We start from the raw sequence: 13949 nt of genomic DNA, 5'->3' as shown, positions 1-13949 counted from the left end.
CCTAATATTAGACCAAATCGAGATAGTATAGATATCACTTCTTTATAAGATTATTATATGTTGTTTTTCTTAAACCTTTATCAACCATTATCAAGTATATTTAATTCTTTGTGTTATTGTTCTTAGAAATTTAGAATAGTTTGTTTGGTTTGGTTTTTCTATATAAGTGAATTGTTAATTCTCAACTTGTTTTACTGAAGTTTATGTTTCCTTCCTCTTCGTCTTATGCTTTCTGTGCTGCTTCTTCAAATATTGCAATTTGCAAATCATCTGTTATTGTACTCAATCTTACATAGATAATGGTACTTTTTGTTGTGCCACACAAATAAAACCAGGTACTCGGTGTTCCGACCTGATTTCCAGGTACTGTTTGTTACTGTACTCAATATTTCTAAAATAGTTACCCGACGGGTACTCGAAAAGCCGGGTACCCGATTATGAACACCCTACTTGTGAGGACTTGGTCCTCACCAAAATAGTATGGATAAAATTTTATCACTCCTATTCTTACTCTTTTTACACTTTGTAGTAGTCAATGTGACCAATCTCTATTGTAATTCAATGGTACCTTTATTGTAAGACAAGTTACCTTATATTATATGAATGTTCTCTTTTCCCTATAATGTAATTAACTTGTATTTGTTATGTTTGGTTTAAAATTTTATCATATTAACTTAAAATTTTGAAATTGATTTGTGGCTCTAAAAAAATTATTATTTATTTCAAAGTCTATAATGAAGGTGATCTCAATTTGATTCAATGTTATCTCTCTAGTAAAACAAAGTTACCATTTATAGTATACAAAAGGTGTCCTTCTTGTAGGGTGTAATCAACATAAAATTTTTACTTTTGTATTGTTTAGTTTAGAATTCTACCACATGGACAATAAATTTGAAATTAATTTATAATGTTACAGAATAAATATTTTTTAAATTTTACAATCGCGGTGACTCCTATTATAATACAATATTACCTCTTTTGTATGAAAAAATTACCCTTTGTTACATACTTCATAGTAATTGGGGGAAAAAGTTTTGAAAAAAAAAAATAAATTGAAAAACATGGTCAAAGTGATTTAAATTTTTTTGTTTTTTATTATTTTTAAAATTTTTAAGAATAGAATAGCGTGAGTGTAAGAGTATACAAGTAGGGTGGAGTGGAGTGAATTGGAGTGCAATGTAAGAGTATAAGAGTGAAGAGTAATGGAGTGCAAGAGTGTAGTGGAATGTAACAGTGGAGTGGAATAGAGTGGAAGAGTTGGTTCACACTAATATTAGTAGGGGTGTAACTAATTTGATGAAAAATCAAACACCAAACCAAACCAAACTAAATAAGTGATTTGATTTGAGTATATTTTTAATATGATTTGGTTTGGATTAGAGCTGTTCATGGGCGGGCTATTCGCCAGGTTCGACCCATCCGGCTCGAAAAATGGGCGGATATGGACAACGTTTTTCAAAAAAATATAAAGTTTGTATGAGTAATACACGCCGGAAATAAAGCTGCACACGGTCCTGTCTGGTCTGGTTTGACAGAAAAATCAGACCAGACCAGAAATTTCGGTCTGGAAAATTTTCAGACCAGACCGTTCTGGTCTGGTCTGGTCTACGGTCTTTTTTATTTTTTTGTATTTTTTTAATTGAGAATCTAAGATAAACGATAATCTGTAAACAAAATACATCACCAAATCCGAAATATTACAAAATTTTCAATAGTTAAGTACATCACTAATTTTATAATATAGAACATAAAGTAAATTCATAGTAGTCACTAGTCAGCACTCAGCAATAGCGACTTCATCCATGAATAAGCATCATTGCATCAAGGAACGTCAATAACTGAAGGAGGACATTCAACATATTAACATTTTCTTAGGATTAACATAACCACCAGAAGCAATCCATTCATCTTCGAATTTAAACAAAAACTGATAAAAAAAACCCTAAAAAATCAAAAAATCAACCAATATACTTACATTACAAGATTCTACACTTGATTCCATGGTGAAGTGTTGAAGGAGGAGCGTCGAAGCCTCGAAGAAGTACAGAAGCACAGCACAGCTGGTATCGAAGTGTAGACCTGGAGAGTGGTATCTGTCGTCTGGTACGGTGAAGGAGAAATCAAAGTCTTCAGAGATTAATCGAGGGAGAAGGAGAAGGAAGGAGTCGAGGGAGAAGGAGAAGGAAGGAATCGAGGGAGAACGAGAAGGGATCGAGGGAGAACGAGAAGGAACGAGGGAGAAGGAGAAGGGATAGAGGGAGAGCTTTAGAATCAGAGATTAAAAAAACCCAATCATAATGTTATAATAGTAACATTTAAAATTTTAAATAAAATGGAAATTACGGGTTCCGGTCTATGGTTTACGGTTTTCACCAGACCGGAATTTATTACGGTTTTTCGGTCTGGTCTGGTCTGAAAATTTTAAAACCGGACCGGACCGGAAACCATTTAGACCGTAGACCATACCAAATATTTAAATTACGGTTTGGTCTGGTTTGGTTTACGGTTTAGACCAAACTCTGTTTAGCCCTAGCCGGAAAAGATAAATGGGCGGGTAACGGCACCAAAAAAATACCCGCGGATATACCCGCCCGCCCACTTAGTTTAATATATTATTTATTGAATAATTAATTCTATTAATTACTAAACAGTAGTCTACTGCCTAGTACTACTAGTCTACTACATACCCAACTTTAGTAATTAGAGTTCATACCCACTTTAATAATTTTTTTAATTTATTATAATTGAAGAGCTATATGTCTGGACTCCGTACTCCAAAGTAAGATAAATCGATGATACAATGCTTTTGTTGGATTATCCAACATAATGTTTATATTTTTTAATGTTTATATTCATGTAATTTTTTTAATTTGTTGGATCAAAATCACTCCAATCGCGACCGTATTCACTAGTGGAAAAAATCTTATTTGTTGCTTGTCATTTGCTGCGGTTTTCATTAGATGCAGCATTAATAGCAAAAAGAATTAAAAAAAATAAATGAATTAATTGTTGCGGTTTAGCTTGGGACCGTAGCAAATACTCACTTGGAATATTAATTGATGCGGTTATACTAGGGACCGCAGCAAATAGGTCTTTCAATTGCTTCGATTTTTCAACTGACCGCAGTAAATAGTCTTTTGCTTCACTCAATTGCTGCGGTTGTCTTCCTTGCCCGCAGCATTTGCCTCTTCTCAAACCCGCCAATAACGTTAATAAATTAAAACATATACATTCTGAATTTCTTCATTGTTCATAATACGACTGTTGCACTTCTCTTTCAAAACACAAACATACTGCGGTTATTGCTCTTCATCATTGTTCATCATCTACTTCATCATCATCTTTGTTCTTGTTCTTCTTCATCATTCTTGCTCTTCTTATTGCTCTTCTTCATCATCTACTTCTTGAAACTGCTCTTCTTAAACCCACGAAACATACATATTGTACACGCACATTGTGGTTTGCTCTTCTTAAACCCACGAAAATTCAAGGTATTTTTTTCATTTTGATTTTGTAAAGTAGGTTTAAATTTGTCATACTTTATATATGAATGTTTATGTTGTTGTTGTTTTTAAGTTTTAAATTTATCATATATATCATGTTTTGTTATATTTTTAAGTAATCTCTTCATTTTATTTATAAATGTGTATGTAGTTGTGGTTTTTAAGTTTTAAATTTATCATAAGTTTTATTTATAGTTTGTAAATTAGGTTTAATTAGGTTTGTTATGGTTAAATGAATGAGTTGTTGATATGAATGTTAATTTATTGTCCAAGTTTATGAATGTGATTTTATTTTTATTGTTTTATATGTTGTTAATATATATGAATATTAATTATGGTTAGTACAATAAACATCATTTGGAAAGTTTAAAAAACATTGTTTTATTATTTGGGTTAATTAGGGTTAAATGAATGATTATTACTTAATTTTGTGGTTAGTTAGAGTTCGTTAAGTATATATGTTAAAAGTTGTGTATTAATTTTGTTTTGAAATAATTAATCACACTAATTAGGATGACAAAAGATCGTTCTTGGATATATGGAAGCATTGTGTAACACCCCGTAATTTATCGGGTTTAGAAATAAGTAAAATATAATAAAATAAAGTATAACAAAATAAAATAAATAAGTAATATTAAATTATACTATTTTATATAGTTAATTATAAGAAATAAAGTAAGTTTAATTTTAACGGTAACAAGTTTTATCGCGTACGATGTTATCGCGTAACGTTTCTTTGCGGTTTTAACAAAAGTATAATAATTACTTAATTAATTTTTAAAAAAAATTATAATGGAAGGGAGGTAGAGGGGCTGCCGGTTTTGGAGGGTATGGGAGGAGTCTTGTAACTCCTCTCATAATGGTGTAATTAGGATTAATTAGGTTGGTCCTTAATTTTCCTATTAATCCTAAGCATTATTTGTATTCCTCACATTTCAAAACCTCAAGTGAACAAAGAAAAAAATCAGAAAAATTCTTTCTCTTCCTTGTGCCTTGCTTTCGGCATTCACAAACAAAAAAAAAATGTGTTCTCTTGTTTTTGTCATTCGACCTTTTGATCAAAGGGGTAAGTTTAATAGAATTGCTAATTGTAGATTTTATATACAAGGTTTTCTAAGATGAATTATATTTTATGTATGATGATATCCTATGACTTTGAGGAGGATTGAATATATTTTTATGTAATTTTCTTTAACAATCCTTTAATAAACCTTAATCTTGTTAAAAGGATTAACTTATGTTCTTGATTTATATTCTTTAACAAAGTTTAAATTTGTTATAAGAATTGAGTTTTGTTGATATTCAAATAAATTTCTTTTATGGTTTACATTTATCTAACTAAATTTCAATTTGTTAGTAGAAATTAAGTTGGTATGGATTAAGTTATGTAGTCATCCAAGGGTTTAATAATCCTTTAGCAAAATTTGATTTGTTAGAAGGATTGTGTTATATTTATATATATATATGTGTCTTGATTCTTTTTTTTAAAGGGTGATTTGGTTTTATAATTCTCTACAAAATTTAATTTTTTAAGAGAATTAAGTATTTAATTTAGTTATCATAATTTATGAAATTTCAAGTCTCTTGAAGGATTTTGTGGATGTGTTCTTGCTAGAATTATTTTGGTCATGAGATTTAATAGAAAAGGGGGTGATGATGTATATATAAAATAATAATAATGATGAATAAAAAAATATATGTATATGTATTCGGGCAGCAGCTGATCTGCCTCGTTAAAGGTGCCGACCCGGAAACGTTAGTTGTTTTCCGTTGTTTTGTGCACCGTTACGTTAAAAACTCGTTAAACGCTTAAAATAATTAAAAATAGTAAATGAATGTTAGAAATTACGAAATTGGTACCCAAGGTAATTGACGCGTTCCAAACGCAATGGCGAAGTCGGATTTTTCATTTGAGTTTTCTAATCTGTCCGAAATGGCCCTTAAAGTTTCTGGTCAGAATGTGAAATTTAGAACCTTTGGGAATTGGATGTAAACAATTAAAAATTATCTAGTCTTAGTGATATTTTGGCGTATGGAGTGGATTAAATGTGTAAACACGTCCTAATACGTGATCGTTTTGTGTGTGTGTTATTTAGGACCTCGATTCATAAGAGGGTGAAATTTCTGTCGTGCTTGAACTTTGTTGTTGCAGCGCTTAAAGGTAGACGCTTAGACCATACTGTTTATGTGGTTGTGCAAGTAGTGTTGTTTCATTTCTAATCGAGGCTTTGTAAATCACATAAGGACGGGTGGAGTTGGTTATTATTGCCCATGTGTTACTTGTGGCAATGTATCAAAGGTAGATAGTGTTGATATCCTTAGGAAGCACATACTTCGACGTGGGTTTTGGCCTCAATATCATGTTTGGGTTTGGCATGGTGAGAAGGGAGTTTACAAAGAAAAAAGTGTTGTTGAGGACGTCAATAATGTGGCCGATGTCAATGAGGATGTAGTAGATCATGTTGATGGGTATGAGACATATGAAGAGAATGTCGATGAGGATGTGGATCGTGTTGATGAGATGATGGAGGGAGTCGAGGATGAGTTAGGAAAATGTCCTCGTGTTTTTGACTTGTTGATAGAGGCTTCTCAAAAGCCTTTGTACCCTGGATGTACAAAGTTCACCAAACTAACAGCAGTATTGACAATTTTCAACATAAAGTCAAAGTTCAATTGGAGTGATGCTAGTTTCACAATGTTATTAGAAGCGTTAGGTGAGATGCTTCCTGAGGGAAATGAACTTCCAAAGTCGACATATTATGCCAAAAAGCTCATGTGTCCTTTCGGCTTAGAGTACCAGAAGATTCATGCGTGTCCGAATGATTGTGTGTTGTATCGGAATGAAAACGAGAACTTAGAAGAATGTCCTAGGTGTGGGTTATCGCGCTACAAGCGTATTGTGGTATCTTCCAATAATACCTAGATTCAAGCGCTTGTTTTCTATAAAGAAAGATGCGTTAAATTTGAGGTGACATGCAGATAGGATGAAGAAAGGTCACTTGCTCACACATCCATCTGATTCTCCGGAGTGTTAGAGTATTGATAGGTTGCATAAGACTTTTGGGGATGAGGTTCGTAATTTAAGGCTCGGACTGTGTACGGATGGAATAAACCCATTCGGCAATCTTAGTTCTCAACATAAGACTTGGCCGGTACTTTTAGTGATCTATAATTTGCCACTTTGGTTGTGTATGAAGCGTAAGTACATTATCCTTTCGCTTCTTATCTCGAGTCCTAAACAACCTGGCAATGACATAGATGTATATCTTGCACCTCTCGTTGAGGATTTGAGAAATGTTGGCCTCTTAAGGTTTTGATGATGACTTCACTTTTAAATAAACAAACATATCTTTAGAGATTGTTTTGTAGGTATATATCCGATTTAGTTTGAATTGTTGATGAAGCCTATGACTTTGTTCGTGGAAGATGTACATGTCTTTATATGTCCAAGATGTTAGATAAGTGTTATAATGTTCAAAGAAGACGTACAGTCTACTGTTCCTAAAATGAACATTCTGACTGAAGTTGAAGCTGGAGACAGTACGTTGTTCCTACGTAGCAGGTCTGGAGAATAACATCGACTGGAAAATTGCGAATTAATTATTTTCTGTTTTTAAGTTGATGTAATGGTTAAGAATTAATTTAATTGCGTAATTATTAATAAATTGGTTGGCAAATCTATTTTTAGGTTTTCTAAAAATAGCCCAAGACTTTTTCTTAATTAGATTTAGATCTCCAATTTTTTAGGATCTTATGTTTTTGACTCCTATGCTATTTTTAGCATAAGGAAACTGATTTTCTCTATGAGCAAATGACAGCCGATCATTTATTCTTGTGGTAATTCCACTATCCGTTTGTTTTGAGAACGTGGATGATAGTGTGAGGTGTGCCTGAGGTAACTGTTGTCTGTTCCCTGTATAAATAAGAGGAACTTTGCTCAAACCGTGTATTCATCCAAGAGGATCCAAGAGTGTCCATTAAAGGGAGATCATCTTAAGAAAAATATTTTCAGTTTTCCAATGCCAATTAATTTATTATATTTTTCTTAAGTAATTATCTTAATTTTTAATCTCTTGAGAATTGGCCTTGTAAGGGTTAATGAGTGATTTGTTGTAATTAGACTCATGAGTAGTCTATGGGAATAGAGAAGAGAAACGTGAGAAGAGAAAGAGAAGGAGAAAGTAGAGAAAGAGAATTAGGCCTAGAGTAGAGAAGCTTCGAGTGAAGCAAATTTGTTTTATGTAATTGTAATTGATTGCCTAAAACATAGTGAGAATTTTGAAATCCCGAGGGGTCGTGATTTTTCCTTCTTATTAGGCCAAGAAGGTTTCCACGTAAAATCTTTGTCTCCTTTTTATTTCTTGCTTCTTAAGCTTAAGTTTTATTTTGTTTGTTAAAATTCCGCAAGTTAGAGCAAAAACGTAGTACAACTCAATACACAACAATTCACCCCCCCTCCCCCTCTTGTTGCATTTGATCATCTCTTCATATTCTAACAATTGGTATCAGAGCCCTGTTCCTCATTTAATCAGGAAACCCTGAGAGCAGTATCCTGTTCCCTGGCGAGATGTTGAAGATGAACGAGCGCATGGAAGAGGGGTACTCCACACAAAGGCCACCCATGTTTGATGGGAAATTCTATACTTACTGGAAAAATAGAATGAAAATCTTCATAAAGGCCGAAAATTATCAAGTTTGGAGAGTTATTGAAGTTGGAGACTTTGAGGTGACGACCATCAACTCCAATAACGAAGCTATTCCAAAACCAATCACTGAATATGAAAAAGAAGATTTTCAAAAGATGGAGATGAACGCTCTTGCTATCAAATTGCTTCACTGTGGTCTTTGACCCAATGAACACAATCGTATAATGGGTTGCAAAACTGCTAAGCAAATTTGGGACCTGCTGGAAGTTGCCCATGAAGGTACTAGTGAAGTGAAGCGATCCAAGATTGACCTCCTAATGACCAAATATGAAAGGTTCGTTATGGAACCTAGAGAGAACATTCAAGAGATGTTCACCAGGTTCACAAATATCACGAATGAATTGGTCTCTCTTGGTAAGATCATTCCCGTTGATGAACAAGTTAGGAAAATACTTAGGAGTCTTCCTCAAGACGAACGCTGGAGAGCTAAGGTCACAGCCATTCAGGAATCGAAAGATTTCACCAAGTTTAATTTGGAAGAGTTGGCTGGTTCCCTCATGACTCATGAATTGCATTTGGGAACAGCTGACAGTTCCCGAAACAAAGGACTGGCTCTGGTAGCAGATGATAGTGAAGAATCAGAAGCTGGGGAAGAGGAAGCTGCTATGTTGGCACGAAAATTCAAAAAATTCTTCAGGAACAGCAGATATGGAAATCAAAGGAATAATAAAGAAAAAGGAACTACTAACATGAAGAAAAATTTTGAATGCCACAAATGTAAAAGTACTGACTATTTCATCAAAGATTGCCCTTTATGGAAGAATGAGAAGGGCAAGGGAAAGACAAGAGAAGCTGGAAGGGTGCCTAAACAAGGAAACTTCAGAACTGATTTTCGAAAAGCTATGATCGCAGCTTGGGGTGATAGTGAAAGCGAAGCTGAAACTGAAGCTCCAATAGAGGAAGAAATCGCAAATCTGTGTGTCATGGCATCTCATGAAGAGTCTAAGGAAAAAGAGGTAATGTCTTCTAGTCCATCTCCTAAACAACTGTCTAATTTAAGTAAGAATAAATTAATCAAATTGCTGTTAGAGACACAAGAAAAGTTGAATGAAAAAACAGCTAAGTGTCTCCAAATTGAGAAAGACCTTAACTTAAGTAAAGATCATATCTCATACCTAAATTCCTTTAGGATCGATGTGCAAAGTAGATTTTTTGATTTGTTAGATAAGAATATCATTTTAAAAGAACAATTGGAGAAATTAAAGCAGGATTTCATTATTCTTAACATTGAATTAAATCAAAACAAATTGTTAGGATTAAAATTGGTTGAAAATGATAAAACCACTCATGTGTTTAGCACGGAATTTCAAGAAATAAAATTAAAATTAGAATCATATGAAAAAGAAAATAAGTTTCTAAAAGATCAAATTAACTTAAGAGGAAAAGGGAAAATCAATGAAATTCCCAAATGGATTCTAAATGCTAAAACCAAGAGTAAAGAAGGTCTAGGTTATGTTAAGAATGAAAAAAGGAAAAAGGTATATGTAGATCTCCCTAGTAGTAAAATCTGTTCCTTTTGTGGTAAAAATGGACACCTAAAATATCAATGTGTAAAAAGGGAACAGTACACTAAAGCAAATGAAACTTATGTCGAATGCATATGGATTGAGAAACATGATTCAAATTTAATCGATAGGGAACCCAAGGCTGACTGGGTTCCTAAAACTAACCATTAGTTTGCTTTACAGGCTCAAGTGAGGGGGAACAACTCATGGTATCTCGACAGTGGGTGTTCCAAGCACATGACGGGTGATAAATCAAGATTTCTCTCACTTGAAGCGTATGATGGGGGAAGTGTAACCTTCGGTGATAATATGAAGGGTGAAATAATCGCCAAAGGAAAAGTTGGAAGATCAAGCTCCCATGCCATTGACAATGTATTTTTAGTCGAGAATCTAAAACACAATCCTTTAAGTATTTCTCAATTTTGTGACAAAGGTAACTCTGTTAAGTTTATTTCTGAACGATGTATAATTTCTAGGAACAACACAGGAGACCCTGTACTAGAGGGAATCAGAAAAGGGAACACCTATGTGGTGGACCTGGACACTGTTCCCAGAAACAGTCTAACGTGTTTAAGCGTTATAGAAGAAGACCCACTTCTTTGGCACAAGCGTCTAGGTCATGCTAGCTATTCATTGATTAACACCTTAAGATCAAAAGACCTAGTAAGAGGATTACCAGCAATAAAATTCCTCAAAAATGAAATTTGTGATCCTTGTGCTAAAGGAAAACAAGTGCGGTCATCCTTTAAATCAAATTTTCTGGTGACTACCTCTAGACCATTAGAATTAATTCATATGGATCTATGTGGACCTATGAGAACACAAAGTCGTAGTGGCAAAAGATATGTGTTTGTCATAGTTGATGATTTTAGTAGATTTACTTGGACCTTATTTTTAGTAAGCAAAGATGAAGCTTTCGATGAGTTTGTATCTTTTGCTAATAAAATACAAAAATCTACCAATAATTTAATTGTTCACATTAGATCGGATCATGGCAAAGAATTTGAAAATTCAAACTTTATGAATTATTGCAATGAACATGGTATAAATCACAGTTTTTCTGCTCCTAGAAAACCACAACAAAATGGAGTGGTAGAAAGGAAAAATAGAACCCTAGAAGAAATGGCTAGAACTATGTTGATTGCTAGTGGTCTACCTAGAAATTTTTGGGCCGAAGCCGTCAATACTGCATGCTATATTTTGAATCGTGTACTAATAAGGCCAATCACTTCTAAGACACCCCATGAATTGCTCAAAGGTGTCAAACCCAATATTTCCTATTTTCGTGTGTTTGGATGCAAATGTTTTGTTCATAGGTAAGTTTGATGAAAGAAGTGATGAAGCAGTATTTCTTGGTTATTCATCACATAGCAAAGCTTACAGAGTTTACAATAAAAGAACAATGTGCATAGAGGAATCTATTCACATAATTTTTAATGAAACTAACTTTTCAACAAGTGAACAGGAAACAAATAATATTAAAATAGGTCTTGCAAATTTAGAAGATGATGATGAAGGAGTTAAAATGCAAGATCTAGGAACAGTAGGTGAACAGCCAATACAAGAAGAGGCAGGAGAAACTGACCAAATCCAGGAACTGCCAGCACAACAGGACCAGCGGACTGTTCCCAATCCAGCTATTCCCGCAGATGACCAAGATGATCCAGTAGCTGAACAAAATGCAAATCAAGATGCTGAATCAGAACATGCTACTGTTCCCTCCAGAGAATTTTTGCCTAAACCTTGGAAATACCAAAGTTATCATCCTCTTGATCTGATTATAAGTGATATGAATAAGGGAACACAAACCAGATCTCAACTGAGAAACTTTTGTGCACACTTTGCGTTCCTATCATCACTTGAACCCAAAAATCACGAAGAAGCTCTAAAGGATTCCGAATGGATAATAGCCATGCAAGATGAATTAAATGAATTTGAAAGAAATAAAGTATGGCACTTAGAACCCAAACCAAAAGGCAAGAAGGTAATTGGTATGAAATGGGTATTTCGGAATAAGCTAGATGAGCATGGAATAATTGTAAGAAACAAAGCAAGACTCGTGGTCAAAGGGTACAATCAACAAGAAGGTATTGATTATACCGAGACATTTGCTCCGGTAGCAAGGTTAGAGGCCATTAGAATTTTAATTTCTTTTGCTGCATTTATGAATTTTAAACTATATCAAATGGATGTGAAATGTGCTTTCTTAAATGGATTTCTTGATGAAGAAGTGTTTGTTGAACAACCTCCAGGTTTTGAGAATACCTCTTGTCCTGATCATGTCTATAAGCTTGATAAAGCTCTATATAGCTTAAAGCAAGCTCCTAGGCAATGGTATGAAAGACTGTCAAAGTTTTTGATACAAAATAACTTTGTTAGAGGAAAAATCGACAAAACCTTGTTCTTTAAGGATAAAGGTTCTCATATTTTGGTTGTTCAAATTTATGTTGATGATATTATTTTTGGTGCTACTAATGATTTATTATGTAAGGAATTTGCTAACCTAATGGGCACAGAATTTGAAATGAGCATGATGGGAGAACTAAATTTCTTCCTTAGTTTACAAATTAAACAAACTGAAAATGGTATTTTTATTCATCAACAAAAATAAATAAAAGAACTTCTTAAAAAGTATGGGCTAAACAACGCTAAAACCAACCACACACCCATGGCTACAAATGTTAGATTAGATGAAGACCTAAAAGGAACTAACATAGATCAAACAATGTATCGAGGCATGATAGGTTCCTTATTATATCTAACTGCAAGTAGACCCGATATTTCATTTAGTGTTGGTTTATGTGCTAGATTTCAATCAAATCCTAAAGAATCACATCTCACGGCAGTCAAACGAATTTTAAGATATTTGAAGGGAACAGACGACTTGTCCTTATTTTATCCAAAAAGTGATGTTTATGATTTAAAAGGTTTTAGTGATGCAGATTATGCAGGTGATCTAGTTAATAGAAAAAGCACGTCAGGTATGGTACAATTTCTTGGCTCTTGTTTAGTTTCATGGAGTTCCAAGAAACAAAACACGGTTGCATTATCCACAGCCGAAGCTGAATACGTGGCAGCAGCAGCTTGCTGTTCCCAAATGCTTTGGATAAAACAGCAACTAAGAGATTTTGGTATTAAAGTTGAATGTATTCCTATTTATTGTGATAATACCAGTGCCATATGTATATCTAAAGATCCAGTGCATCATTCACGAGCTAAACATATACATATTAGACATCATTTTCTTAAGGATAACGTAGAACATAAAAATATTGTATTAAAGCATGTCAATACTAATGAACAAGTTGCAGATATTCTGACCAAACCACTTCCAAGGGAACAATATGAAAAGATGAGATTGGAACTTGGTATGATCAAGCTCCAATAAAGTTGGTTGCATAAAATTTCCAATGAAGCATCATGAAAAAAGAGGGTCAGGAATCAACCTCAATATTTTGATTGAAAATCAATTATTGCATGGATCAGGTAAACACGTAATGAAGTTTGAACTATGAATATTTTCTTGTTTGCATGTTGTTAGTTTGATCAGACCACAGCAATATGTTCGTTATTTTCTTTATAATTTTTTTTATATCATAATTCATCCTTTTTTCTATTTTGTTTTCATATTTTATTTTAATATTCATATTTCATAATTTATTCATATTTCACATTAAAAAAAAAAAATGTACGACCAACTTAAATTAAAAAAGATGGGAAACAGTTTTCAATCCCATCTCTTCAAAATCTTTCCATATCAAACGCTATGATTAGAACATTAAAGGGATTGGACTTGAGGTAACCGTCACTTCACCACTTTATTAACCTTTCCCGTACTTCACACTTCACACGCCTTCTTCAAAAACCATCTCAAGAAACCATCCCCCTTCTTCTTTCAATCTTTCAAAATTTAAACATGAAAACTCCAAAATCAAGCAAGAAAATGTCTAAGTCAGGAAAGAAAGCCTCTAAATCTCACCAAAACATCCAGCCAAAACCCTTAAAAATTGTTCATCCACCCCCATTACTGAACACTGCACCATCACCATCCCAAGAAACCACTGAAAATGTTGGAACAAAACGTAAAATATTCTCACCAAAAAGTGAATCATCCTCCAAAGCGGTCAAGCGTTTGAAGCAAGTTGATCCTAACAGTGCTGAAGAGATTGCAAAAGAAATGTCTGTCGGATTTGGGGTAGATAAGTACTGGTATGACTCTACACACTTTCCTCAAC

This window comes from Amaranthus tricolor, chromosome 17, assembly GCF_026212465.1.
Source record: "Amaranthus tricolor cultivar Red isolate AtriRed21 chromosome 17, ASM2621246v1, whole genome shotgun sequence".
Classification (NCBI taxonomy): Eukaryota; Viridiplantae; Streptophyta; class Magnoliopsida; order Caryophyllales; family Amaranthaceae; genus Amaranthus; species Amaranthus tricolor.
Note: the sequence above shows the minus strand (reverse complement) of the source record.